Source organism: Bos mutus, chromosome X (genome assembly GCF_027580195.1).
Source record: "Bos mutus isolate GX-2022 chromosome X, NWIPB_WYAK_1.1, whole genome shotgun sequence".
Taxonomy (NCBI): Eukaryota; Metazoa; Chordata; class Mammalia; order Artiodactyla; family Bovidae; genus Bos; species Bos mutus.
The window spans coordinates 83,921,314-83,948,081 of NC_091646.1; the positions used below are offsets into that span (position 1 = coordinate 83,921,314).

The 26,768-nt window shown below is 37.7% G+C and overlaps 1 protein-coding gene across 1 annotated transcript in view; it reads right to left on the reverse strand.

Moving 5' to 3' along the window:
- ZC3H12B (zinc finger CCCH-type containing 12B) overlaps positions 1 to 11,859 on the reverse strand; it is a 607,141-nt gene extending 595,282 nt beyond the window's left edge. The window contains exon 1 of the mRNA XM_070366061.1: positions 11,431 to 11,859. The gene's annotated coding sequence lies outside the window, so the exon portion shown is untranslated. The remainder of the gene's footprint in view (positions 1 to 11,430) is intronic.
- Positions 11,860 to 26,768: the final 14,909 nt, after the last annotated feature.

The window sequence follows — 26,768 nt, forward strand, 5'->3', positions numbered from 1 at the left end:
AAAAATGATAGTGAAAATGATCCAAAATCTTGAAAACAAAATGGAATCACAGATAAATAGCCTGGAGACAAGGATTGAGAAGATACAAGAAAGGTTTAACAAGGACCTAGAAGGAAAAAAAAAAGAGTCAATATATAATGAATAATGCAATAAACGAGATCAAAAACACCCTGGAGGGAATATTCTGCTATTCTGCTATTTACCAGAATAACGGAGAATAGCAGAATAATGGAGATAGCAGAATAATGGAGGCAGAATATAGGATTAGTGAGGTAGAAGATAGAATGGCAGAAATAAATGAATCAGAGAGGAAAAAAGAAAAATGAATTAAAAGAAATGAGGACAATCTCAGAGACCTTATGAGACAATGTTAAATGCCCCAACATTCGAATCATAGGAGTCCCAGAAGAAGAAGACAAAAAAAAAAAAAAAAAGAAGACCATGAGAAAATACTTGAGGAGATAATAGTTGAAAACTTCCCTAAAATGGGGAAGGAAATAATCACCCAAGTCCAAGAAACCCAGGGGGTCCCAAACAGGATAAACCTAAGGTGAAACACCCCAAGACATATTATTAATCAAATTAACAAAGATAAAACACAAAGAACAAATATTAAAAGCAGCAAGGGAAAAACAGCTAATCACACACAAGCGGATTCCCTTAAGGATAACAGCTGATCTTTCAAAAGAAACTCTTCAGGCCAGGAGGGAATGGCAGGACATACTTAAAGTGATGAATGAAACTAACCTACAACCCAGATTACTGTACCCAGCAAGGATCTCATTCATATATGAAGGAGAAATCAAAAGCTTTACAGACAAGCAAAAGCTGAGAGAATTCATCACCAGCAAAACAGCTCTCCAACAAATGCTAAAGGATCTTCTCTAGAAGGAAACATAAAAAGGGTGTATAAACTCGAACCCAAAACAATAAAGTAAATGGCAACGGGATCATACTTATCAATAATTACCTTAAATGTAAATGGGTTGAATGACCCAACCAAAAGACAAAGACTGGCTGAATGGATACAGAAACAAGACCCTTATATATGCTGTCTACAAGAGACCCACCTCAAAATAAGGGACACATACAGACTGAAAGTGAAGGGCTGGAAAAAGATATTCCACACAAATAGAGACCAAAAGAAAGCAGGAGTAGCAATCAATACTCATATCAGATAAAATAGACTTTAAAACAAAGGCTGTGAAAAGTGACAAAGAAGGACACTACATAATGATCAAAGGATCAATCCAAGAAAAAGATATAACAATTATAAATATATATGCACCCAACATAGGAGCACCACAATATGTAAGAGAAATGCTAACAAGTATGAAAGGGGACATTAACAATAACACAATAATAGCGGGAGACTTTAATACCCCACTCACACCTATGGATAGATCAACTAAACAGAAAATTAACAAGGGAACACAAACTTTAAATGATACAATAGACCAGTTAGACCTAGTTGATATCTATAGGACATTTCACCCCAAAACAATGAATTTCACCTTTTTCTCAAGTGCACACGGAACCTTCTCCAGGATAGATCACATCCTGGGCCATAAATCTAGCCTTGGTAAATTCAAAAAAATTGAAATCATTCCAAGCATCTTTTCTGACCACAACGCAGTAAGATTAGATCTCAATTACAGGAAAAAAATATTAAAAATTCCACAGTATGGAGGCTGAACAACACGCTGCTGAATAACCAACAAATCACAGAAGAAATTAAAAAAGAAATCAAAATATGCATAGAAACAAATAAAAATGAAAACACAACCCAAAACCTGTGGGACACTGTAAAAGCAGTGCTAAGGGGAAGGTTCATAGCAATACAAGCATACCTCAAGAAACAAGAAAAAAGTCAAATAAATAACCTAACTCTACACCTAAAGCAACTGGAAAAGGAAGCAATGAAGAACCCCAGGGTAAGTAGAAGGAAAAAAATCTTAAAAATTAGGGCAGAAATAAATGCAAAAGGAACAAAAGAGACCATAGCAAAAATTGACAAAGCCAAAAGCTGGTTCTTTGAGAGGATAAATAAAATTGACAAACCATTAGCCAGACTCATCAGGAAACAAAGGGAGAAAAATCAAATCAATAAAATTAGAAATGAAAATGGTGAGATCACAACAGACAACACAGAAATACAAAAGATGATAAGAGACTACTGTTAGCATGCACAACTTGGAAGAAATGGACAAATTCTTAGAAAAGTACAACTTTCCAAAACTGGACCAGGAAGAAATAGAACATCTTAACAGACCCATTACAAGTGTGGAAACTGAAACTGTAATCAGAAATCTTCCAGCAAACAAAAGTCCAGGATCAGGCAGCTTCACAGCTGAACTCTACCAACAATTTAGAGAAGAGCTAACACCTATCCTACTCAAACTCTTCTAGAAATTTGCAGAGGAAGGTGAACTTCCAAACTCATTCTATGAGGCCATCATCAGCCTAATACCAAAACCTAACAAAGATGCCACAAAAAAAAGAAAACTACAGGCCAATATCACTGATGAACATAGATGCAAAAATCCTTAACAAAATTCTATCAATCAGAATCCAAGAACACATTAAAAAGATCATACATTATGACCAAGTGGGCTTTATCCCAGGGATGCAAGGATTCTTCAATATCTGCAAATCAATCAATGTAATACACCACATTAACAAATTGAAAAATAAAAGCCATATGATTACCTAAACAGATGCAGAGAAAGCCTTTGACAAAATTCAACATCCATTTATGATAAAAACTCTCCAGAAAGAGGGAATATAAGGAACATACCTCAACATAATAAAAGCTATATATGGTAAACCCACAGCTAACATTATCCTCAATGGTGAAAAATTGAAAGCATTTCCCCTAAAGTCAGGAACAAGACAAGGGTGCCCACTTTCACCACTACTATTCAACATAGTTTTGGAAGTTTTGGCCGCAGCAATCAGAGCAGAAAAAGAAATAAAAGGAATCCAAATTGGAAAAGAAGAAGTAAAACTCTCACTATTTGCAGATGACATGATCCTCTACATAGAAAACCCTAGACTCCACCAGAAAATTACTAGAGATAATCAATGAATATAGTAAAGCTGCAGGATATAACATCAACACACAGAAATCCCTTGCATTCTTATACACTAATAATGAGAAAATAGAAAGAGAAATTAAGGAAACAATTCCATTCACCATTGCAACGAAAAGAATAAAATACATAGGAATATATCTACCTAAAGAAACTAAAGACCTATATATAGAAAACTATAAAACACTGGTGAAAGAAATCAAAGAGGACACTAATAGATGGAGAAATATACCATGTTCATGGATCGGAAGAATCAGTATAATGAAAATGAGTACACTACCCAAAGCAATCTATAGATTCAATGCAATCCCTATCGAGTCACCAATGGTATTTTTCACAGAGCTAGAACAAATAACTTCACAATTTATATGGAAATACAAAAAACCTCGAATAGCCAAAGCAATCTTGAGAAAGAAGAATGGAAGTGGAAGAATCAATCTGCCTGACTTCAGGCTGTACTACAAAGCCACAGTCATCAAGACAGTATGGTACTGGCACAAAGACAGAAATATAGATCAATGGAACAAAATAGAAAGCCCAGAGATAAATCCATGCACCTATGGACAACTTATCTTTGACAAAGGAGGCAAGAATATACAATGGAGGAAAGACAAACTCTTTTACAAGTGGTGCTGGGAAAACTGGTCAACCACTTGTAAAAGAATGAAACTAGAACACTTTCTAACACCATACACAAAAATAAACTCAAAATGGATTAAAGATCTAAACGTAAGACCAGAAACTATAAAACTCCTAAAGGAGAATATAGGCAAAACACTCTCCAACATAAATCACAGCAGGATCCTCTATGACCCACCTCCCAGAATATTGGAAATAAAAGCAAAAATAAACAAATGGGACCTAATTAAAATTAAAAGAGTCTGCACAACAAAGGAAACTATCAGCAAGGTGAAAAGACAGCCTTCAGAATGGGAGAAAATAATAGCAAAGGAAGCAACTGACAAACAACTATTCTCAAAAATATACAAGCAACTTTTGCAGCTCAATTCCAGAAAAATAAATGACCCAATCAAAAAATGGACCAAAGAACTAAGCAGACATTTCTCCAAGGAAGACATACAGATGGCTGCTGCTGCTGCTGCTGCTAAGTTGCCTCAGTCGTGTACGACTCTGTGCGACCCCATAGACAGAAGCCCACCAGGCTCCCCTGTCCCTGGGATTCTCAAGGCAAAAACACTGGAGTGGGTTGCCATTTCCTTCTCCAGTGCATTAAAGTGAAAAATGAAAGTGAAGTCGTTCAGTCGTGTCCGACTCCCAGTGATCCCATGGACTGCAGCCTACCAGGCTCCTTCTTCCATGGGATTTTCCAGGCAAGAGTACTGGAGTGGGTTGCCATTGCCTTCTCCATACAGATGGCTAACAAACACGTGAAAAGATGCTCTACATCACTCATTATCAGAGAAATGAAAATCAAAACCAAAGTGAGGTGCCATTTCACTCCAGTCAGAACGGCTGCTATCCAAAAGTCTATAAGCAATAAATGCTGGAGAGGGTGTGGAGAAAAGGGAAACTTGTACACTGTTGGTGGGAATGCAAACTAGTCCAGCCACTATGGAGAACAGTGTGGAGATTCCTTAAAAAACTGGAAATAGAACTGCCATACAACCCGGAATCCCACTGCCTGGCATATACACCGAGGAAACCAGAAGTGAAAGAGACACGTGTACCCCAGTGTTCATTGCAGCACTGTTTATAATAGCCAGTACGTGGAAACAACCTAGATGTCCATCAGCAGATGAATGGATAAGAAAGCTGTGATACATATACACAATGGAGTATTACTCAGCCATTAAAAAGAATACATTTGAATCAGTTCTAATGAGATGGATGAAACTGGAACCTATTATACAGAGTGAAGTAAGCCAGAAAGAAAAACCCCAATACAGTATACTAACACATATATATGGAATTTAGAAAGATGGTAACAATAACCCTGTATGTGAGATACCAAAAGAGACACAGATGTATAGAACAGTCTTATGGACTCTGTGGGAGAGGGCTAGGGTGAGATGATTTGGGAGAATGGCATTGAAATATGTATAATATCATATGTGAAATGAATTGCCAATCCAGGTTTGATACATGATACAGGATGCTTGGGGCTGGTGAACTGGGATGACCCAGAGGGATGGTAAGGGGAGGGAGATGAGAGGGGGGTTCAGGATGGGGAACACATGTACACCCATGGTGGATTCATGTCAATGTATGTCAAAACCAATACAATATTGTAAAGTAATTAGCCTCCAATTAAAATAAATAAATTTATATTAAAAATACTTTATGAATATCTCATAACATATAATTCATTGATATACTAGCTACAAACCACTCCCATCTATTTATTAAAACAAAATTCATAAGAGTAATACTTTGTTTAACCTAGTTCTAGTTACTATGTGCACAAGTTATGCACAACTGCATAGCTGCAGTTCATAAAAATATTCTAAATTTCAAAACTTCAACCATTTTAGGACTATTTTTATTACAAATTAAGAAAATTTTGAAACATAGAAAATCTAATACTCATTTATTATACCTTTACTTCTTCACTTATGGAATCACAGACATGTGTACCAATATAGTAGCAATAATAATACAACCCATAACTAAATCTATTGATGATAAGCAAAAACAACCCAGATTATAATGATAGCTTTGAAAGTACACAGGAAAAGTAACAGAAAAGCCTCTGTGCACATTTAGAGTTTAAACTCAATAACAGTTAAATGAATTAGTATGTGATATTTGCCCAGCCCTGCAAAGAGCAAACATCAACTAATAAGTGATGAGACTAGTATATGTATGACTTGTGATATCAAACTTATTACTTGTGTCACACCTGATTATGTCAACTAGTTTTCAACTTGAAAGAAAAATAAAAGTAGCTCCAAATGAATGATAAGAAATGTCACAAAATGTAAAAGGAATGCTTTGAATTTCTCAGTTGAAAGATACTGTATAAACATAAAATCTAGCAATAAGACAGAATGGAAAAATAGAGAAGACATACCTTTTTATTCTAAATAAAAAACATCTATATGATTAAAATGTAATGTTTAGATTATAAAAATGCAATGAAGAACTTGGAATTATCATCTGAATGAAAGGATCCATAATTTTAATCTAGAAGTAACTAACTTCTGACTTTTTCCTTCATACAATAAAGGAAATTATTTTTGAAGTAAAAATACAGGTAATTCAAAAATTGCCTGAGTTAGATACAGTATTTTAAAGTAACTTGGGCTAGTCTTCTTGGTGCTCCTTCTAGTCAAATCATCCAGTTTCAAATGCAGTTTATCTGACATGGATCCAGCCTTTGAGACTACAACAAAAAATCTTTCCTAAATAAGTTTTTTAAAATATAAATGTATTTTGTAAAACTCACTTAGGAGCTAAAAAAGCAGCTCATAATTGACAGTGAAAACAACCAATACCCACAATGGTTAGGATAAGTGGAAATGAGGTACAGAAAGTGGACATAATAAGGAGACATAATTCAGGACTCTGAAAGGTTATGAAGATATTAATATCATAGAAATAGTTTAGTGAAGATTGTTAGAAAACATCCATTTTCCTCATTATTAATCATATCAAAATTCAATTGAAGGTTTTCAGTCAACATGTATTGCATTTTAAAATTGCTACAAAAAGCTTATCTTTCAGCAACAAAGTTTCACCACCAAATTCCTGAGGTATATTAAGAAAATAGGAATGACTTAATAATGTGGAATCTTTTGGGTGCCAACAGTTCAAAGAGAGTTAACAATTCATAATATAAGATACCATACTAAAAGAATGATAACTATATGTGAGACAGTTCCTGTGAATATTAGTTTACATCTTATATATGAAGATTTTCTTTTATTTTGTTTGTAGGTACCATACTTTAAGAAGAAACTCTAATCTTCACTCTTCTTCCTATACTTAATTGGCTGTGGGTATTTTTCACTTTGTGAAAAAGGTTATGTTCCAGAAAATATGCTCCAAAATTAAATTGTTGGGTAAAAGCCATTTTCCCATAAGCTTCCACAATAAAATATAGAGATGTACTGAGCTGGAAAATGTTTCAATCCATTGACATAATAAAGATCATACTTAAAAATATGATAGCAGTTTAAAAACTACGTATTTAAAGAAAATTATAACTTATGGATACACCATTGGTACTTAGTGCTCTACCTTCAGACTCAGTAGCAGAGTGATAAAAACATCAAGACATATTATCAGTAACAAAACTAACAATTCCATACCATATTTCATGTACAGCTACCACTGATATTTAGCAATACAACTAAGATATGTACCTGCCTTAAACCTCCATAGTACTTAGAACTTGGCATATGAAGTAATTCTAACTTTCTCAACAGTTTCTCTATCATTTAGATTAACCAGTTCTCTTTCCAAAGATCTTCCCTTTTGATACCAGCATAAGCAGCTAAGAACAGAAATGTGCAATAATGCTTAGCAAAGGAAACCCCAATGCCCTCTGAAAATATTTTGTTATCTACTAACTTGTTAATTTCCAACAATGATCAGTATTCATTGACTGTGTCTGTGTGGGCCATTCTGTTCTCTAATAACTATTTAGAAGTCATAAACTATTGTTTATTTAACTAACAGCTGACATCCTAAGCAGAGGATTCTCAAAAGAATTATATTTGTTGAAATTATTAGATACTTTAAATTAGGGTTTATCAGTAATAACTATATTCAGAGAAAACTATTACTGGCAGCCAAAAGATACCAAATGAAAGATATATGATGTTATATAGAAGCTCCTTGGAAGGCAAGCTATGACAAATCTAGACAGTGTATTAAAAAGCAGAGATACCACTTTGCTGACACAGGTCTATATAGTCAAAGCTATGGATTTTCCAGTAGTCAAGTATAGATGTGAGAGTTGGACTATGAAGAAGGCTGAGCACCAAAACATTGATGCTTTTGAATTGCAATGCTGGAGAAGACTCTTGAGAGTCCCTTGGACTGCAAGGAGATCAAACCAGCCAATCCTAAAGGAAACCAACCCTAAATATTCATTGGAAGGACTGAGCTGAAGCTGAAGCTCCAACACTTTGGCCACCTGATGTGAAGAGCTGGCTCATTGGAAAAGACCTGATGCTGGGAAAGATTGAAGGCAAAAGGAGAAGGAGGCGGCAGAGAATGAGATGGTTAGACAGCATCACAGGCTCAATGGACATGAATTTGAGCAAACCTGAGAAATAGTGGAGGACAGAGGAGCCTGGCATGCTATATTCCACGTGGTCACAAAGAACTGAACACCAACAGCATGGAAGCCTCAAAAAATGTCAAGTTTGGGTATATTTTTCCTTAGAGCAAATCTGTGAATTAACTCGAAAATTCTTGTTATTTGGAATTCTAATATGCAAGTTTCTGTTTGTGGGGTGCATATTTCTTTCTTGATGTAACAATTACACTATATTATCTTGTTCTATACACACACACACACACACACACACACCTATAGACATCAACTTACAATGGTTGACAAAAACCCAGAAGACTAGCCATTTAACTGATTCTCAACACAGCAGACAGTTGTTAGAAAAACACTGTAAGTGTTGCAGAGGTTTATATTTGGAGTTTAAACACTGATGTTAGTCACTGATAGGAGCTTCCCTGGTGGCTCAGATGGTTAAAAAAAAAAAATCTGCCTGCAATGCAGGAGACACAGATTCGAGTCCTGGGTTGGGAAAATCCCCTGGAGAAGGAAATGGCAACCCACCCCAATATTCTTACTGGGAAAATCCCATGGACAGAGGTGCCTTGCAGGCTACAGTTCACAGGGTCGCAAAGAGTCAACCACGACTGAACAACTAACACACACTAGTCACTGATTACTAATGACATCATTTTAAAACTTTGACAGACATCAATTAGCAGGACTCTAGAAATAGTAGTGTTAATGAGCTGTACTAAAAACTATCATGTGTTTTAATGGACCAAAATTTATGTTGTTTATAGAATTTCCCCCAATTTACTTTATTACTAATCTGAAGTTGACTAATCAGATCAATCTTGTACAAAGCACTTATATTTTAACAATCTTAGGAGACAGTGAAAAGTTTGCCCCAGGAAATAGGATTATGTTAAGTCTGACTTCTATAGTGTGTACATTTGTAAAAGTATTGACATTTAATTTAATAAAGGTATGTAATTTGACATAAAACTATTCCCACTACAATGTAGTTAATTGCCACTGACAATCCCCTTCTCCACCTTTAAGGTTTATCCAGGAGAATAATTTGCACAAAGATTTGAAAATCAAGTGTCTTAGCTCAAGCTGTGCTGAACTCCTCCCCTTCCAACAGTCTATACTTCTAATAAAACAAATCAAGACTTTCTCTATAATGCCTTCTCAGACAAACACTGGTCTCCAAAGATCTCGTCTTACTCTTAATCCTTTTAGTTCTTATTCTGTACTATTTTATGCTCCATTTGTTGACCATGATATCTCATGTATGTATTTTCTTTCTCCAATGGATAAGCAATTTTTCTCCCAGAACCTGTTTCTGTTCTGTTCTCCACAGTGCCTAGTATAGTAATGGGCACACATAGAAAAGAAAAACTTGTTAAAGTCAATTTAAAAAAACCTCATTCTAGAGTTCACTGGTCAAAAGCCTGGCAAAATGAACTATTACTATTATCTTATAACGTGGCTATGACAACATAGATAGATGCTCTTGAGTATGTGGTGCCTTCATAGCCATACTCATTACAATAGAATTTTAAGTTAGATTCAAATTACTGCCTATTTCTAACAGTAGGTGATGATGAATAGCAAGTATCCACGTGGCACATTATTGTTTCAAATAATTCAGATTTAATTCATCAAGAGCTTTTCCAAAACAAAAATATTTCTAACTTTGGCATCTATTAATAGCACTGAGAAGCACATCAGTTTGCCAATTCATGCATAAAACAAACAATACTAGCTGAGGTCCAAGATTATTTTGCAGTGATACTCAGAATTACATCCTGCTTTAACCGCTACCCAAGAGAACTTCAAACAACATGAAAGCTTCCAAAGAAAAGCATTTTACCCAAAACTACTGGAGATGTCAGTCTTGACTGATTCACTAAAGTTACCTTATCACAAATGACGTCTATATCTTTTTAAAAAATCTTTTATCTTAAAAGATTTTACCCAAAACTAAAGTTAGAATTTTTATTATTTCACTTCTTTTTCAAATAAAAGAAACCTGAAATGGCTTAAAAATCAGCAGGGAGGGAAGAGAGCCAAATAAAACAAGGAACCCATCTTTCATTGTCTGCACACAGAAGTACCTTATAATAAAAATTACTAGTTAATCTAAATTCGGTCTGCTTTTGAAAGGGGTCAACTAAGAACTGTAATTTTTTTAACCATTTTCTCTTAAAGAAACAACTTTGCTGCTCAAAGATAATATTGATTTTTTTTAAGTACCAAAACTTTAGATCCTCATCTAATCACTCTGTCCAAAATATCACTTCAGGTTCCATACATCAGTGTTTTTTGGAGTAACAATTCTCAAACACAGGCTACCTCAAGAAGAACAGATATATCATAACACAACTTCACTTTTATTAGGGAAATTTTAGGTTTCTTCATCATACTTATTTTTATATAAATACGTCATTCTGGATAATGAGCAGTTAGTTTGTAAAGCTTGTTTGCCCTCTTATCAGTAACTCTTCGCCTCCTTTTTTCAAGTTTGATGCCACTCTGGAAGTCAAAAGTATGTGTTTGCTAGTTTGTTTTATTAGTATTATTTAATATAAGTACTGTGTTCCTAACTTGTATACATCAGAAGCCAGAAACCAGGCACAAGGCTTTTAAAGGCTCTCACCTCAAAAGTAGCAAGAAAACTGAAAAGTAAGGGGCCACGCCAGCTGCCTGTTCAAGCCTTGAGGCATGGAGCCACAGCAGCCTGATAATTGGCTCTAGAGAAGCCTGCGGTTAGACAGCCTCCTGAGAGCAAGAGCGAGGGAAAGGGGCAAGCATAGCACTGGAAACGTCTGTCCCCGAATTAGGGACCAGGCTGCATGATTGTACGTAGATGTATCAGCATCCACGGCATCTAAGAAGCAAAGCCAGGCCTTAAGCACCGACCTCTCGTTCCTGGACGCCCGGGTTTAGACCAGAAAGTGATGCTTTTTAGAAGGAAAACTACCTCGAAGGGAATAGGTAACCACGAGCAGATATGTAGCAGAGGCATCAGAAGCGTCTGCAGGAGAACGCAGAGATTCAGTCTCTTCCCGGGGCCCCAGAGGCCAGAAAGGTGCCCCAGCACCAGGCGAGTGCGGTGCCACTACTCACCCCTACTCTCCTACGGTCCCCGTCGTCGCCCAGCTCGACACAGCCCCTGCAGAGGGAGCCCCTCCCCCGCCCGCCGCCAGGGGTGGGCTCAGCGGGCTAGAGGAGGCTGCGGCGCAGGTGTCCGTGAGCCGGGACGAGAGACGTGCCCCAAGAGGAACTGGGTTCAAGGAAGGCAGCCTGGTGCCTTGCGCTCCCCGGCGCTGACAACTTCACCACCATCGACGTGGAGGGGTGAGGGGAGGCAATGAGGGAAGGCCCTCGCCCAGCGGCCCGGACCCCCCCGCGGTACTAGGCCCGAGCTCGGGCGGGACCTCTGCCCCTTCAGGGACGCGATCCCCAGGCCTGATTCCCGTCCCTCAGCCCTGGCGGCCACAGAGCAGCAGCGGCTCCCTCTCGGGGCCGCGGTCGCAGCGGCATCCTCGTGCTCCTCCTTCTCTGGCGCTGCTGCCTACACACACAGCCGCTGCACCCCGAATGCTGTCGCCTAGCAACCGCGCGCATGCGCCCCGCCTCCGCCATCGACCGCCGTCACTGCTGGCGCTGCTTTCGGAGCTCAGTCTGTGACCTAGAAAAGTACGCAAAATCACGTTTCCTAGGGCCCAGATAGAGCGATGTCAAGGTAGGGGTGGGAGAAGTAAATGGCATCCTACTCCATTATTCTTGCCTAGAGAATCCTGTGGCCAGAGGAGCCTGCTGGGCTGCTGTCCATGGGGTCGCAGAGTCGGAAACGACTGAAGCGACTTAGCATGCATGGATACATTAGAGAAGTAAATAGCAACCCACTCCAGTATTCTTGCCTGGAGAATCCCAGGGACTGAGGAGCCTGGTGCGCTGCCGTCTATGGGGTCGCACAAAGTCGGACACGACTGAAATGATTTAGCAGCAGCAGCAAGGTGTGGGTGAAGTGGGGAGAGGTGCAGAATGCTCTGCAAATCTAAAGAGGCTGGAGGATCTAGGTTATGATCGTCTCCTGGCACCTCCACAGGCACACTGATGGTTGAGACTGACAGTCCTGAGAATCTCCTAACTTATTTTCCAAAAGCGCTTCTTGCAATCTGATCCTTCACAAGGGCTTCCGGAAGAATTTTCTAAATAGCTTCTCTGACCATGTCACTCATCTGCATAACTCCAATGATTAACGGACAGTCTGCTGAATAGGCCCTAACTGTTCTTGACTACTGTATTAGCACCCTCTCTGGTCTCCCTGCCTTTAGACTTGTCTTTCTGAAATCCGTTCTCATATTTCTACCAGATTGATTTTTGTAAAACATATATCTACCCTCACTTCCCTCCGGTTTGGAGAATGAATGGGCTTTGAAGTTAGAGCCAGTATTTAAATTATGCCTCATCCACTGAGTAGATAGATTTTCTTGAGCTATGGTGCTTAACTTCTCTGAATATGTTTCCTCATGGAGATAATTATAGCACCTATAGACTAGTTTTTAGGATTAAATGAGAGAGTACATATAAGGTACTTAATATACATAACTTACTCTGGCACAGAGTAAGCATTTAGTAAAAATTAGAGCTATTTTTCCAGAAAAGGGAATGGCACCCCACTCCAGTACTCTTGCCTGGAAAATCCATGGACAGAGGAGCCTGGTGGGCTGCAGTCCATGGGGTCATGAAGAGTCAGACACGAGTGAGCGACTTCCCTTTTACTTTTCACTTTCATGCATTGGAGAAGGAAATGGCAACCCACTCCAGTGTTCTTGCCTGGAGAATCCCAGCGACGGGGGAGTCTGGTGGGCTGCCGTCTATGGGGTCACACAGAGTCGGACATGACTGAAGTGACTTAGTAGTAGTAGTAGAGCTATTTTTCAGTAGGTCTTGTTGCCTATAATAAAATACAAACTCCCTAGCTTAGCATTTAAAGTCTTCTAAGATCTTGCCTCTATTTTTCTAGCCCTAGCTACTTTCAATCCCTCCTGGGCATCCAGCAACAGACAAGTACTTTTTGAGATATACCTGGATCAAAGAAGTACTTGGATATATTTCCTCAAGGTTCATTTGGGGAAGAATTCTGTGTAAACTCTCCAATTAGTGAACATGTAAATATCAGTGGTCCTTCCCAAATCACACGTTAATATTAATATATTTACACTGAGAATTGACATGTAGGTAGTGACTATTTACAAAAATTGTATGTTTTTCTGGGGGCTTATTTACTTGATCTTTTTGAAATTAGGCTTAGAGATTTTATAAGGTGTAATGAAAAAAATGTCACCAATTTTGAACTTAATACAATACATAAACATATTTACCAACAACCTGTACCCTTCTGGGTGTTTAATAAAAGTTTTAAACATTTTAGGAAGTGTAAAAAAGGGTGGGGGGAGGGCTTCCTTGATGGCTTATTGGTAAAGAATCCTTCTGCAATGCCAGAGTTGCAGGAGATGCAAGTTTGATCCCTGGGTCAGGAAGATCCCTTGAAGGCAGGCATGGCAACCTCAATACTTTTGCCTGGAGAATCCCATGAACAGAGGACTGGTGGACTACAGTCCATAGAGTCAGACATGACTGAAGTGACTTAGCACACACTATGCATGCACATGTGTAAGAAGTTTGAGAAACACCAGAATTGCTAATGAAACATTAGTGTAATCTCAAATGGAATATAAAACTAAAATAAAACTTTATGGGAACCAGACAGTCAGAAAATATTGAAGAAATAGAACAATTGGAAAGGTGCAAAAGGGTGAATCACTCTGAGACTAATTAAATGGAAGTACTAGATGGAAATAATCAACAAACTAACCAACAGGGAAGATTATAACATAGAGAATATTTATTATAACTGTGAATATGGCAGTGGGCTTGGATGGAGTTCTCTCATAGATCATACCTTTCCTTTTGTATGATACAGAAATGCTCTTCAGTTTCAAAAGAAGACAACTATTTAGCATTCAGCCTTTTGCAAGGGCCATTAACAGCTCCCAGGAGTAGACTTCTAAGAGAACTTTCTTGGATCTTCTAAAATCTGTATTTAGTTACATAAAATCTTTATTCCCTATTTACTTATTGAACTCATAACATTCTATAGCACACATTATGTTTATTAGTGAAACAGAGGAATAAATAATCACTTTTAATTCTCCCATATACTTCTAGATACAGAGCTGTGTCACTGGTTCACTTACACTCTTTCAATACTTTTCCTGGGGTTTCAATATAAAATCTGAGCTCCTTTGCACACAGCAGTGTATCTGCCTCTATTATGGTGGTGAAGTAAAAACTCCTATCAACAAAGAGATCTATCCACATCAATATGGAAAAAAATAAAACATTTATTATTAAGTGCAACACAGTACATGCATAAGGGTAAACCTTAAGAGACTGCAAGTCAGGATAAAGTTCCACACAACTTACAATAAAGCAAATAAAAGTTTACTTGGAAAGTTAGGCAGTTATTTGTTTAGTTAATTTACTTCCTCCAAAAGAATAATAAAACTTTCATTATCTTCCCCAAAGACGCCTTGAATCTTCTGGAAAGACAAATGGTTACACCTGGAGATGGACTCCCATGCTAACTCTGTATTTACATTTCCATAGGGAATATGGCTCATGACCTTGGAAACATGTCTACATTATAAAACTGGAGACAGACATTTTAGTTCTGGAAAGGGACATTCCAAAAGTTAGATAGAAGATTCAGGTTCACTATGTCTCCTCAAAAGACACTATAAGAAGTGAAGGGAAGGAAAATAATCTCTTTGTCCTTTAAATAAAGTGAAGTCGCTCAGTTGTGTCCGACTCTTTGTGACCCCATGGACAGTAGCCTACCAGGCTCCACTGTCCATGGGATTTTCCAGGCAAGAATACTGGAGTGGGCTGTCATTTCCTTCTCCAGGGGATCTTCCCAACCCAGGGATTAAACCCAGGTCTCCTGCATTGCAGACAGATGGTTTACCGTCTGAGCCACCACCTTTTCAATTCAATGAGTTCCTCAAAAACAGAACTCCATGTTGGTACAGTAGATGGCACCTAGAAGACCATGGAGAAGTTTTTCTTAAATGAGAAAGTCACAAAAAAAGATAGCATTGTTGTGGGTGTTGATGAATAAGAGTTTTCCAGAAGGGGATAAAAATAGTCCATGCAAAGGAAAAAGTATATTCAAAGGTCCAGAGAATGTGAAAGTGTACGGTATGTTCAGTTTGATTTACACATACTATGTATCTATATTTAGGAGATGAGCACCATAAGGCTGTAATGGAGTAGAGTATAGAGAAGTAAGTTGGAGATAGATTGTGAAATCCCTTTAATGCCATGTCAAAGAATTTAGAAAAGGTCTATATCTGATGGTTAAAATAGGGTAATGTTCTAATACTTGTTAAGGAGTCTGGCGTAAATATTAGATAGTACTGGAGCCCCAAAGAGCTTATAATCTAACGGATGCAACAAGGCAAAGTAGCAATTAACATAAATAAAATACTATAAGTTGACAGAAGTATTTTAGGGGAATAGATTTGGAATAGACTTTGGGTAAAGTTTCTGAGAAAGTGCCTTGGAGACTCCATCTTTACCTATAACATAAGATGTCTCCTTTATTGGAACTCCAAATACTTGAACCCTGTGTATCCATATATTATAGTCCTACCCCCCACCTCTGTTCTGGTTCCATTCCAGATTTTCTGAAGAAAATCACTCTGACTTTTTGGTGTAAATTGATATCGCACAGACTTAGTTTTTTATCTCACTACTTGGCACCACTTGGCAATCCTTTAACTTTTTTTTGGTCAGTCCCTCTCCAATTTTCCTTAGCTGTCATTCTAAACTCTAACCATTCTCCACTGTAACTGACATACTTCACACACCCATCAAACCCACCATCCAACTTATTACTTCATCACCTACATTCCTTACAAAAATGGAAGCTATTAAGTGTTTTTTTCACCTACAACCTGCATCTGCACCCATATTGTACTTCAGTTCCTTCAGCTTCACATTGACTGTGTAAAACTACATCTTCCACCTGAGCTCCCGAATCTTGCCTTACCCAGCTCCTCAGAGACCTTGTTTATCACTGTTTCTGTCTTTATTATCTTAGATCTCTCCCTCTCTGACCTTCTCCTAAATCTATAAACATACTCAAGATTCTTCCATCCTTAAAAGAAACACTTTTCCTTTATCCTGGAGCTTCCTCTCGTTTCCTTGAAATGTCTCCTTTATCTTATTACCTTTCCTTATGACAGAGGTCTCAAAAGCGGTCATCTACATTTACTGTCCCTATTTCTTCACTTCCTATTCACTTTTAAACCATTGAATTCACCTATACATCTCTACTGAAACCTCTTTTTTATAAGTATAACAACTACCCATAAGTTTCTCTGTGCCATGGGCACTTTCTTTTGGACCTCACCACTACATCGATAGTGTTGACTGTTTTGATTTGCTTGAAATTATCTATTCACTTGACTTCCAAACACACACTCTGTTCTTTTCCTTCCTCTTTAGCTTTCTCACTTTTGTAATCTTCATGGATTTTTTTTCTTTTTCTACATATCTCCTAAACGTTTATGTTCTTATATGGTTATGTCCATGGCTTATTTCTTTTGTTCTACTCTCCACAGTCTATTACTTATACATGGATGACTTTCAAATCTGTAATGTTAGTTCAGACCTCCCTCCTGATCTAACTGTGCACTAGACATTATCACCTGGATGATCCCTAAACAATTCATTTTGTCCATAACTGAATTCATTATCTTCTCATGCTAAATATTCTTCTTCCATGTTAAGGGAGATTCCCCCAAAAAAACTCACCACAGAGAGATCCTGTTATTACAACACAATAATTCTGTCTTCCTGCAGAAACAAATGAAATGACTAGATTATGGCCATTTTATGTGAGCTATGTCAGGATAGCTCTACATTTTCCTGAAAATAGATTGCATATATGTACCAAGGAATAGTAAGTTGTGTCAATTAAAAAAAAAAAAAAAAAAGGAAGTTCCATGAGGACAGGGATTTTTGTCTGTTTTCTTCACTGCTGTATCTCCAGTGCTTAGAATAGTACCCGGGACATAGTAAGACCTCAATAAATAAAGGAATGAACATATCCTCTGCTTAAAGAATTTTCATTTAGGAATTCTGATAGACTGTAGCAGAATACATATGTCCATAGATTATAGATGAATGTATTCTTTTTGTATGTGAAATCGAATGAAAGGAAATTACAGCTGCATTTCACCCAGATTTCTGCCCATGGGAAACAAAGAGAAAGGATCAGGAAGGATAAAAACATTCATCTATTACCTGGAACAGCCAATTGGCAATTCATTCTTCCAGAAGCTCAGATATCTGCTATTGACAAAACTCGTCTGAGGTTTGCCTCCAGTTCCAGAGTGAACAATGCCAACTCACCTCCAAGAAGATTGGAAGGATTGTGGGTCTTGTCTAGATCTTGTTTGGCATTATATTTAATGGTGAATAAAGAACATGTGAAACCCTTCACCTTGTCTTCTGAGTCAGAAACTTAGACTCTCCCTTTTACCTCCCTACTCCCACCATGTCTAATTAATAAACCCTGTCAATTATATCTCCTAAATATCTCTCATATTCATCTGTCCTTTATACTTGCACTGCCACCAGTTTTTCCTTAGTTTAGGCCCGGACCTCTTTTTAGGACTATTTCAAAAACTTTCTAACTGGGTTCCTTGCCTTCTCTAAACCATCTTCCACACTGCTTCTTGAATGGGTTATCTAAAATGCAAACCTAACAAAATTCCTCCTTGCTTAAAATATTGCAAACCTATCCCTAGTGCCTATTGAATACACTCCAAGCTACATAATTCTTTATAATCTATTTCTTCTCCAGCCTTATTTCCTACTGTTCTATGCATTCCATTCCATGCACAGGAATTACTACATGCAATTCTTCTTTGATAAATATCCTCCTTCATCTGGGAGCTTCTCTTCCCAGCAGTTTATCTTAGTGCTACTATAGAGTTTCAGATTATGTGACCCCTTAGCCGCAGTTGACCAATCAAGGTCTGTCATATTCCTTCCTCAGAAAATTGAAGTCAAGCCTAAGAGATTTCTGCCCACTCTGGCTGCTTTATTATGCTGTGTAGTATATACTCCAGAGCTGTTGGCAGCAGCAATTTTTATGCCGTATGGTCTGTGAAAAATAAAAACCTGCTCTGCTATGATAGATGGAAAAGATACACAGAGAGATTCAGAGATGAGAAAAGGGAGAATTTAGATAGCAGTTGAGTCCCTGGATTCCAGCTTACTCCTTTAGGCCCACCTGCCTTATTGTTCTTGGGTTCCCTATGACACTCTATGTTCATGTTAAATTGTTTTGTTGCTCAAGATAGTTAGAATTGAATTTCTCTTCCTTGCAAAAAAAAAATACTCTATTGTATCAAGCTATTTAACATGCCTATGTCTTTGATTATTATTTTTCCCTTTAACTAAAAAATTGTTGCTCTTCCCATGACTATTTTACCTGAATAATTCCTATTTTAGTAGAGAAGGTAGCACTCAGACCCTTCACCTGTCCTGGAAAGATACCTACCTTTATACCCTGGCTTTTCTTCATTCCTCCCCAAGGAAAAGGAATACTGATAAGTCAGATTGCATGACCATGATTAGATCAGACTTAGTAGTAAATTGTATAACTATCTACAAATAAATCCCATGGCTATGTATGGCCCTTCCTTTTCTTTTCCTCCACTGTCTCTGTTGTAGGTATTGTTAGAAAGCCAAAGCCTACGTTCCAGAAATCTGTCTGTCTGTCCCTCCCTCCCTCTCTCTCTCCACCTAATAATATTGGCATTAATTCAGATTCCTGTGCCTCATGACTACCCAGAGAACACTAACATTTGGATTTAAGATTAGGAACAGGAGTGTCATTTAGAGACCTTCACTTAGGTTTTAAGTGAGCCACACTTCAACCACATTTTTCCATCATGTTTTACCAGGGAATACTTTGTGCAGTCCCTTATATTTAGTCATCACAGTTGTAGCTGGTATTAGGAGGAAAAGAGATTCTATCCTGAAGTAGGAGATCCTTTGTGGAATGTAGATTAAAGAGATAGCTGCACTGCTGCTGAAGCTAGATTAGAAGGCAGAGTTCCACACAGAGAAAGGAAAGTTCTCCTTATGGCCAGCCAGGAAAGGACTCTTTAGACAGAATTTTGGTGCACATGCTTTTAGTCATTGACTAGAGGGGCAGTATCTTGCTCTCCTCCTTCCCACCCTCTTATCTCTCACTTGGAATTGAGCAATGGACTAGTTCCCCAAGAGAGGTTACATCCTGCTATGGCAAGAATATTTGGATGGTAGAAGAAAAATTTTTTTCTGTTTAGGTAACCAAAGTGTTATTGTTGTTGTTTAGTCACTTAGTCATGTCCAACTGTTTTGCAACCCCATAGACTATAGCCCACCAGGCTCCTCAGTCCATGGAATTCTCCAGGCATGAATACTGGAGTGGGTTGCCATTCGCTTCTGCAGGGTAGCTTCCTGACCCAGGGATCAAACCTGCATCTCCTGCGTTGGCAGGTGGATTCTTTACCACTGAGCCACCAGGAAAGCCCAAAAGGCCTAGTTAACCAAAGTGTGGAGAATTCGAATACTGAGGGAAAACAATACTTCCATAGGTCCATATTTGATAAGTGCCAATAGTCACAGCAAAGAGCCAATAAATATTTGAGAGGCTTTTAGAAAATAAATATGGAAGCTGACTTGATCTTTTGACAGGCAGTTTCTCAAATGAATTTTTTTAATTGGTGGAACATTGCTTTACAATTTTGTGCTGGTTTCTGCTATTGTTGTTGTTGTTGTTCAGTCACCCAGTCATGTCTGCCTCTTTGCAACCCCATGAACTGCAGTACACCAGGCCTCGCTGTCCCTCACCTTCTCCTGTCTATTGTCCATTGAATCTCCAGCCATCTCATCCTCTGACTGGTTTCTGTCATACAACAATGTAAATCAGTCATAATATATACCCCTTGCCAGTTGTGCCTCCTTCCCCTATCCCCATCGCACCCTTCTATGTCATCACAGAGCACCAGACTTGGTTTTCTGTGTCATTTAGCAACTTCCTACTAACTATCTTTGGGCTTCCCTTGTGGATCAGCTGGTAAAGAATCTGCCTGCAATGCAGGAGACCTAGGTTCAATCTCTGGGTTGGGAAGATACCCTGGAAAAGGGAAAGGCTACCCACTCCAGTATTCTGGCCTGAAGAATTCCATGGACTGTACGTCAATGGGATCACAAAGAGTTGGACACGACTGAGTGATTTTCACTTTCACTATCTTATTACGTGATAATGTGTGTGTGTGTGTATATATATATATGTGTGTGTATATATATATATATATATATATATATATGTTACTTTCTCAGTTCATCCCACCCTCACCTCCCCTCACTGTGTCCACAAGTCTGTTCTCTCCTAGATTCATCAGTATCATTTTTCTAGTTTCCATATATATGCATTAATGTATGATACTTATTTTTCTCTTTATGACTTACTTCACTTTGTATAACAGGGTTTAGGTTCATTCACCTCACTACAACTGACTCAAATTAATTATTTTTATGGGTAATATTCCATTGTATAAATGTACCACAACTTCTTTATCCATTCATCTGTTGATGGACATCTAGGTTGCTTCCATGTCTTGGCTATCATAAATAGTGCTGTAATGAACATTGTGTTACACATGTATTTTAAAACAGTCATTTTCTCAGGGTATATGCCCAGTAGTGGGATAGCTGGGTCATATGGAAGATTTATTCCAAGTTTTTAAATGAATTTCCATACTGTTTTCCATAATGGCTGTGTCAGTTTACCTTCCTACCAACAGTGTAGGAGGGTTCCATTTTCTCCACATCCTCTCCAGCATTTATTATTTGTAGGTTTTTTATGATGACCATTCTGACTGGTTTGAGGTGATACCTCATTGTAGTTTTTATCTGCTTTTCTCTAATAATGAGCAATGTTGAGCATCTTCTAATGTGTTTATTGGCCATCTGTATGTCTTCTTTGGAGAATTGTCTGTTTAGGTCTTCTGCCCATTTTTTTATTGTGTTGTTTGTCTTTCTGATATTAAGCTATATGAACTGCTTATATATTTTGGAGATTTAATCACTTTTGAGTTATGTCATTTGAAAATATTTTCTCTCATTCTGAGGGATGTCTTTTCATATTGTTTATAGTATCATTTGCTGTGCAAAGCTTTTATGTTTAATTATATCCCACTTGTTTATTTTTGTTTTTATTTTCATTAACCTAGGAGGTGGATCAGAGAGAATCTTGCTGTGATTTATGTCAGAGTGTACTGCCTATGTTTTCCTCTAAGAGCTTTATAGTATCTGCCTTTACATTTAAGTCTTTAATCCATTTTTAATTTATTTTTGTGTTTGGTGTTAGGAAGTGTTCTAATTTAGTTATTTTACATGTAGCTGTCCAGTTTTACCAGCACTACTTACTGAAGAGGCTGTCTTTACTCCACTGTATATTCTTGCCTCTTTTGTCAAAGATAACTTGCCCATAGGTGTGTGGGTTTATCTCTGAGTTTTCTACTTTGTTCAATTGATCTATATTTCTGCTGTTGTGTCAGTACCATACTGTCTTGATGACTGTAGCTTTGTGGTATAATCTGAAGTCAGGAAGATTGATTCCTCCAACTCATTTTTCTTTCTCAAGATTGCTTTGGCTATTCAGGGTATTTTGTGTTTCCATAAAGATTGTGAAATTTTTTGTTCTAGTGAAAAGAGCCACTGGTAATTTTATAAGTATTGTATTGAATCTATAGGTTGCTTCAGGTAGTATAGCCATTTTCACAATATTGATTCTTCCAATCCAAGAACAGGGTATATCTCTCCATCTGTTTGTGTCATCTTTGATTTCTTTCATCAGTGTATATAGTTTTCTGCATACAGGTTTTTTGTCTCTTTAGGTAGGTTTATTCTTAGGTATTTTATTCTTTTTGTTGCAATAGTGAATGGGATTGTTTTCTTAATATCTATTTCTGATTTTTTTATTGTTACTGTATAAGAGTGCAAGGGATTTCTGTGTATTACTTTTATATCCCATGAGTTTACTAGATTTATTGATTAGCTCTAGTAGTTTTTCAGTGGTGTTTTTATGGTTTTCTATGTATAGTATCATATCATCTTCAAACAGTGAGGGTTTTACTTCTTTTCCAATCTGGATTCCTTTTATTTCTTTTTCTTCTCTGATTGCTGTTACTAGGAATTTCAAAATTATATTGAATAATAATGGTGAGATTGGGCACCCTTGTCATGTTCCTGATCTTAAAGGAAATACTTTTAGTTTTTCATCATTGAGAATACTGTTTGCTGTAGGTTTGTCATGTATGCTGTTTATTATGTTGAAATGGTTTCCTTCTATACACATTTTCTGGAGAGTTTTTTTTTTTTATCATAAGTGGGTATTGAATTTTGTCAAATATTTCTCTGTATCTATTGAGGTAATCATATGGTTTTTATCTTTCAATTTGTTAATATGGTGTATCACATTGATTTACTTATGTATATTGAAGAATCCTTGCATCTCTGGGATAAACCCCACTTGATCATGGTGTATAATTTTAATGTGTTTTTGGATTGTTTACTAGTATATTGTTGAGGATTTTTGCATTTATGTTCATCAGTTATATTGGCCTGCAATTTTCTCTCAGTTAAATTTTGTGTAATAGATTATAGACACTGCACAGATAGTACAAATTTATAGGCATACAGGTGAAGTTAAAACCAATATTTTGGCTTTTTTCTATCCCCTTTCTAACCTTGTTCCATAAGCATTAAGGCTGCTATAAGCAATATGTAAAACATTGTTTCTTAGGACTGTCATAAGCACTAGTCTTACATTTTATGAGTGTGGGACTGAAACGTGAAAAAAGAGTGACTGTGGGAGGTGTGAAGTTGTATCAGTACAACTTCAGAAGTGTTAGAAGAGTTACAACCCCAGTGAAATGGAGCCAATTCTGTAGCTACTGAAAAATACTAAGCTCCACCCCATAGGGCTTCCCTGGTGGCTCAGACAGTAAATAATCTGCCTGCAATGCAGGAGACACAGGTTTGATACCTGAGTTGGTAAGATCCTCTGGAGGAGGGAATGGCTACCCACTTCAGTATTCTTGCCTGGAGAATTCCATGCACAGAGGAGCCTGGTAGGCTACATACAGTCCATGTGTTTGCAGAGTCAGACACCACTGAGAAACTAACACATTCACTTTTCAAACACCGCCCAGGCAACTGGGTATACCTACTCTGGCTGAGATAAAAAAACAAAATCAGAAATTGGATATAAGATAATTTTTGACTTTAATTTATCTGGGGGTTTAATTTCCATATACAAAGTAAACAAGTTTCCATATGTGACTCTATCTTTGTGGAAACAATCTTTGAGGGAATTCATATTGTTCAAAAGTAAAAGATTATATTGCTGGGCTAGTGTTTCATTATCTGGACTATTGATGCCATGTAGTATTACTCATTGACCCAGATTGGACAATTGTAGATAAGCATAATTTGAGATGTAAAGTAAAATATTAGATAAATTTCTGGCCTGCTGTGCAGCTGTGGTACAGGGAAGGTAAATAAAAGAATAACGAATGTCTTGGAGATGGTATCACAAAAGAAATAGTAGAACTTACCTGATATTCTATGGGTTTTCTCCCACAAAAGGTGACTACCATTATAGATGACCCTCATCTTGACTGTTAAGGCCAAAGGGTTAAGAGAGAATAAAATGTAGAGGAGTATAAAGGGAGAAGAGCTCTCAGATGTCAAGACACTTTGCAGGGCCCATTTTCTTGTGAACTGAGGAACTGGAGTCACTAAAGACCAGGCAGCTGAACACGGCCTTGCTCTCAGCTGCTCCTCCTTCCATTCCTCTGGGATCATCAAAGTTCTTTCTCTCCACCTAAGGTTCCTGCCACGGAAGTTATAAAATTGTGGTAATATGTTTATTCATAATAAGTTGGGGATGTAGCAACCTCTTTTAGGCTTCAAGTTTCTGTCACTCATGCACTTCAAATCAGGTTTATAAGAACTTTGTATTGCACATATAAGACCCAGGTCTAACTGATAATAATAACATGGTGCTCTGTTTACCTTTTTTTATTTGTTCTGTCTTAAGGGTACAATTAAAGGGGAAGAGTTAAGCAAAATTAAGGCACTCTTAGGTAGTCTAGCCAATACCAACAAAATCTCTTCATACCCCCAGTATGAATCATCTTCTAACATTTTTTCATCAGGTGCCTACAGGATTGTTTACTAGAAAACTCTCACTAGGAATTCTGATCCACTTATCCTTTTCCTCTACCCCACCATCTACATTAAGAGAGAATAAAATGTAGAGGAGTATAAAGGGGAAAGAGCTCTCAGTTCCTCTCCTCATGAGTACCTCCTGTGACTACAGTAAGAGTTGCTATATTATTACATTGTCGCCATAACTCTTAACCATAGTTGATCAGACCAGGGGTGAAGACATTATTTCAGATGAACCTTTTCCTTGGTCTTTTTTGAGGTGAGATGGCAGCACCAGCTCCATCTGTGCCTTCTATTAGGATTTTTAAAAAAATCTTTCCTGGGATCCTTGCAGGCTGATTCCCCCTTATGATCATTGACTAAACCTGGACGCATTGGCTACTCTGGCTTTAAGGAAGCCAGAAAGTAAATATTTTGCCTGGGAGCTTCTCATATTGCCTCCCAGAACAAATTTAGGGGTCTGTTTGCAAGGGAAAAAGTGAGAAATCAGTATTGGGAAAATAGTTAACAAGGTCCACCACACTAACACGTTTATGTACAGATTTAATACAAAAACAAATATAAACATAACTGCCTTTGCAAGGAAAGTGATCCATTTTAAAGGGAGGCTTTACTTTTATTCAGGATAGTTTTGGAAGTCCCAGCCATGGCTATCAGAGAAGAAAAAGAAATAAAAGGGATCCAAATTGGAAAAGAAGTAAAATTGTCACTGTTTGCAGGTTACATAATACTATACATAGAAAATCCTAAAGATGCTACCAGAAAACTACAAGAGCTCATAAATGAATTTGGTGAAGTTGCAGGATACAAATTATTACACAAAAATCTCTTGCATTCCTATACACTAAGAATGAAAGAACAGAAAGAAAAATTAAGGAAACAATCCCATTTATCACTGCATCAAGAAGAATAAAATATCTAGGCATAAATCTACCTAAGGAGACAAAAGACCTGTACTCAGAAAAATATAAAATACTGATGAAACCAACAAAAGGTGACACAAACAAATGGAGATAGATCATGTTGTTGAATTAGAATAATCAATATTATTAACTGAATATATTAACCAGAGCAATCCACAGATTCAATACAAATCTTATCAAATTACCAATGGCATTTTTCACAGAATTAGAACACAAATTGACAATTTGTATGAAAATACAAACACCTCAAATAGCCAAAGCAGTCTTGAGAAATTAAAACAGGATTGGAGGAATTTGGCACCATGACTTCAGACTATACTAAAAAGCTATAGTCATCAAAACAGTATGGCACTAACACCAAAAGAAAAATATCAATCAGTGAGACAGGATAGAAAGTCCACAGATAAACCCATGCAGTTATGGTCACCTAATCTATAACAAAGCAGGGAATAATACACAACAGAGAAAAGACAATCTCTTCAATAAGTGGTGCTGGGAAAACTAGACAGCTACATGTAAAAGAATGAAATTAGAACACTCCATCAGTTCAGTTTAGTTGCTCAGTCGTGTCCGACTCTTTGCGACCCCATGGATTGCAGCATGCCAGGCCTCCCTGTCCATCACTAACTCCCAGAGTTAGCTCAAACTCACGTCCATCGAGTCAGTGATGCCATCCAGCCATCTCATCCTCTGTTGTCCCCTTCTCCTCCTGCCCCCAATCCCTCCTAGCATCAGAGTCTTTTCCAATGAGTCAACTCTTCGCATGAGGTGACCAAAGTATTGGACTTTCAGCTTTAGCATCAGTCCTTCCAAAGAACACCCAGGACTGATCTCCTTTAGAATGGACTGGTTGGATCTCCTTGCAGTCCAAGGGACTCACAAGAGTCTTCTCCAATACCACAGTTCAAAAGCATCAGTTCTTCAGCACTCAGCTTTTTCACAGTCCAACTCTCACATCCATACACGACCACTGGAAAAACCATAGCCTTAACTACACGGACCTTTGTTGACAAAGTAATGTCTCTGCTTTTCAATATGCTATCTAGGTTGGTCATAACTTTCCTTCCAAGGAGTAAGCGTCTTTTAATTTCATGGCTGCAATCACCATCTGCAGTGATTTTGGAGCCCAGAAAAATAAAGTCTGACACTGTTTCCACTGTTTCTCCA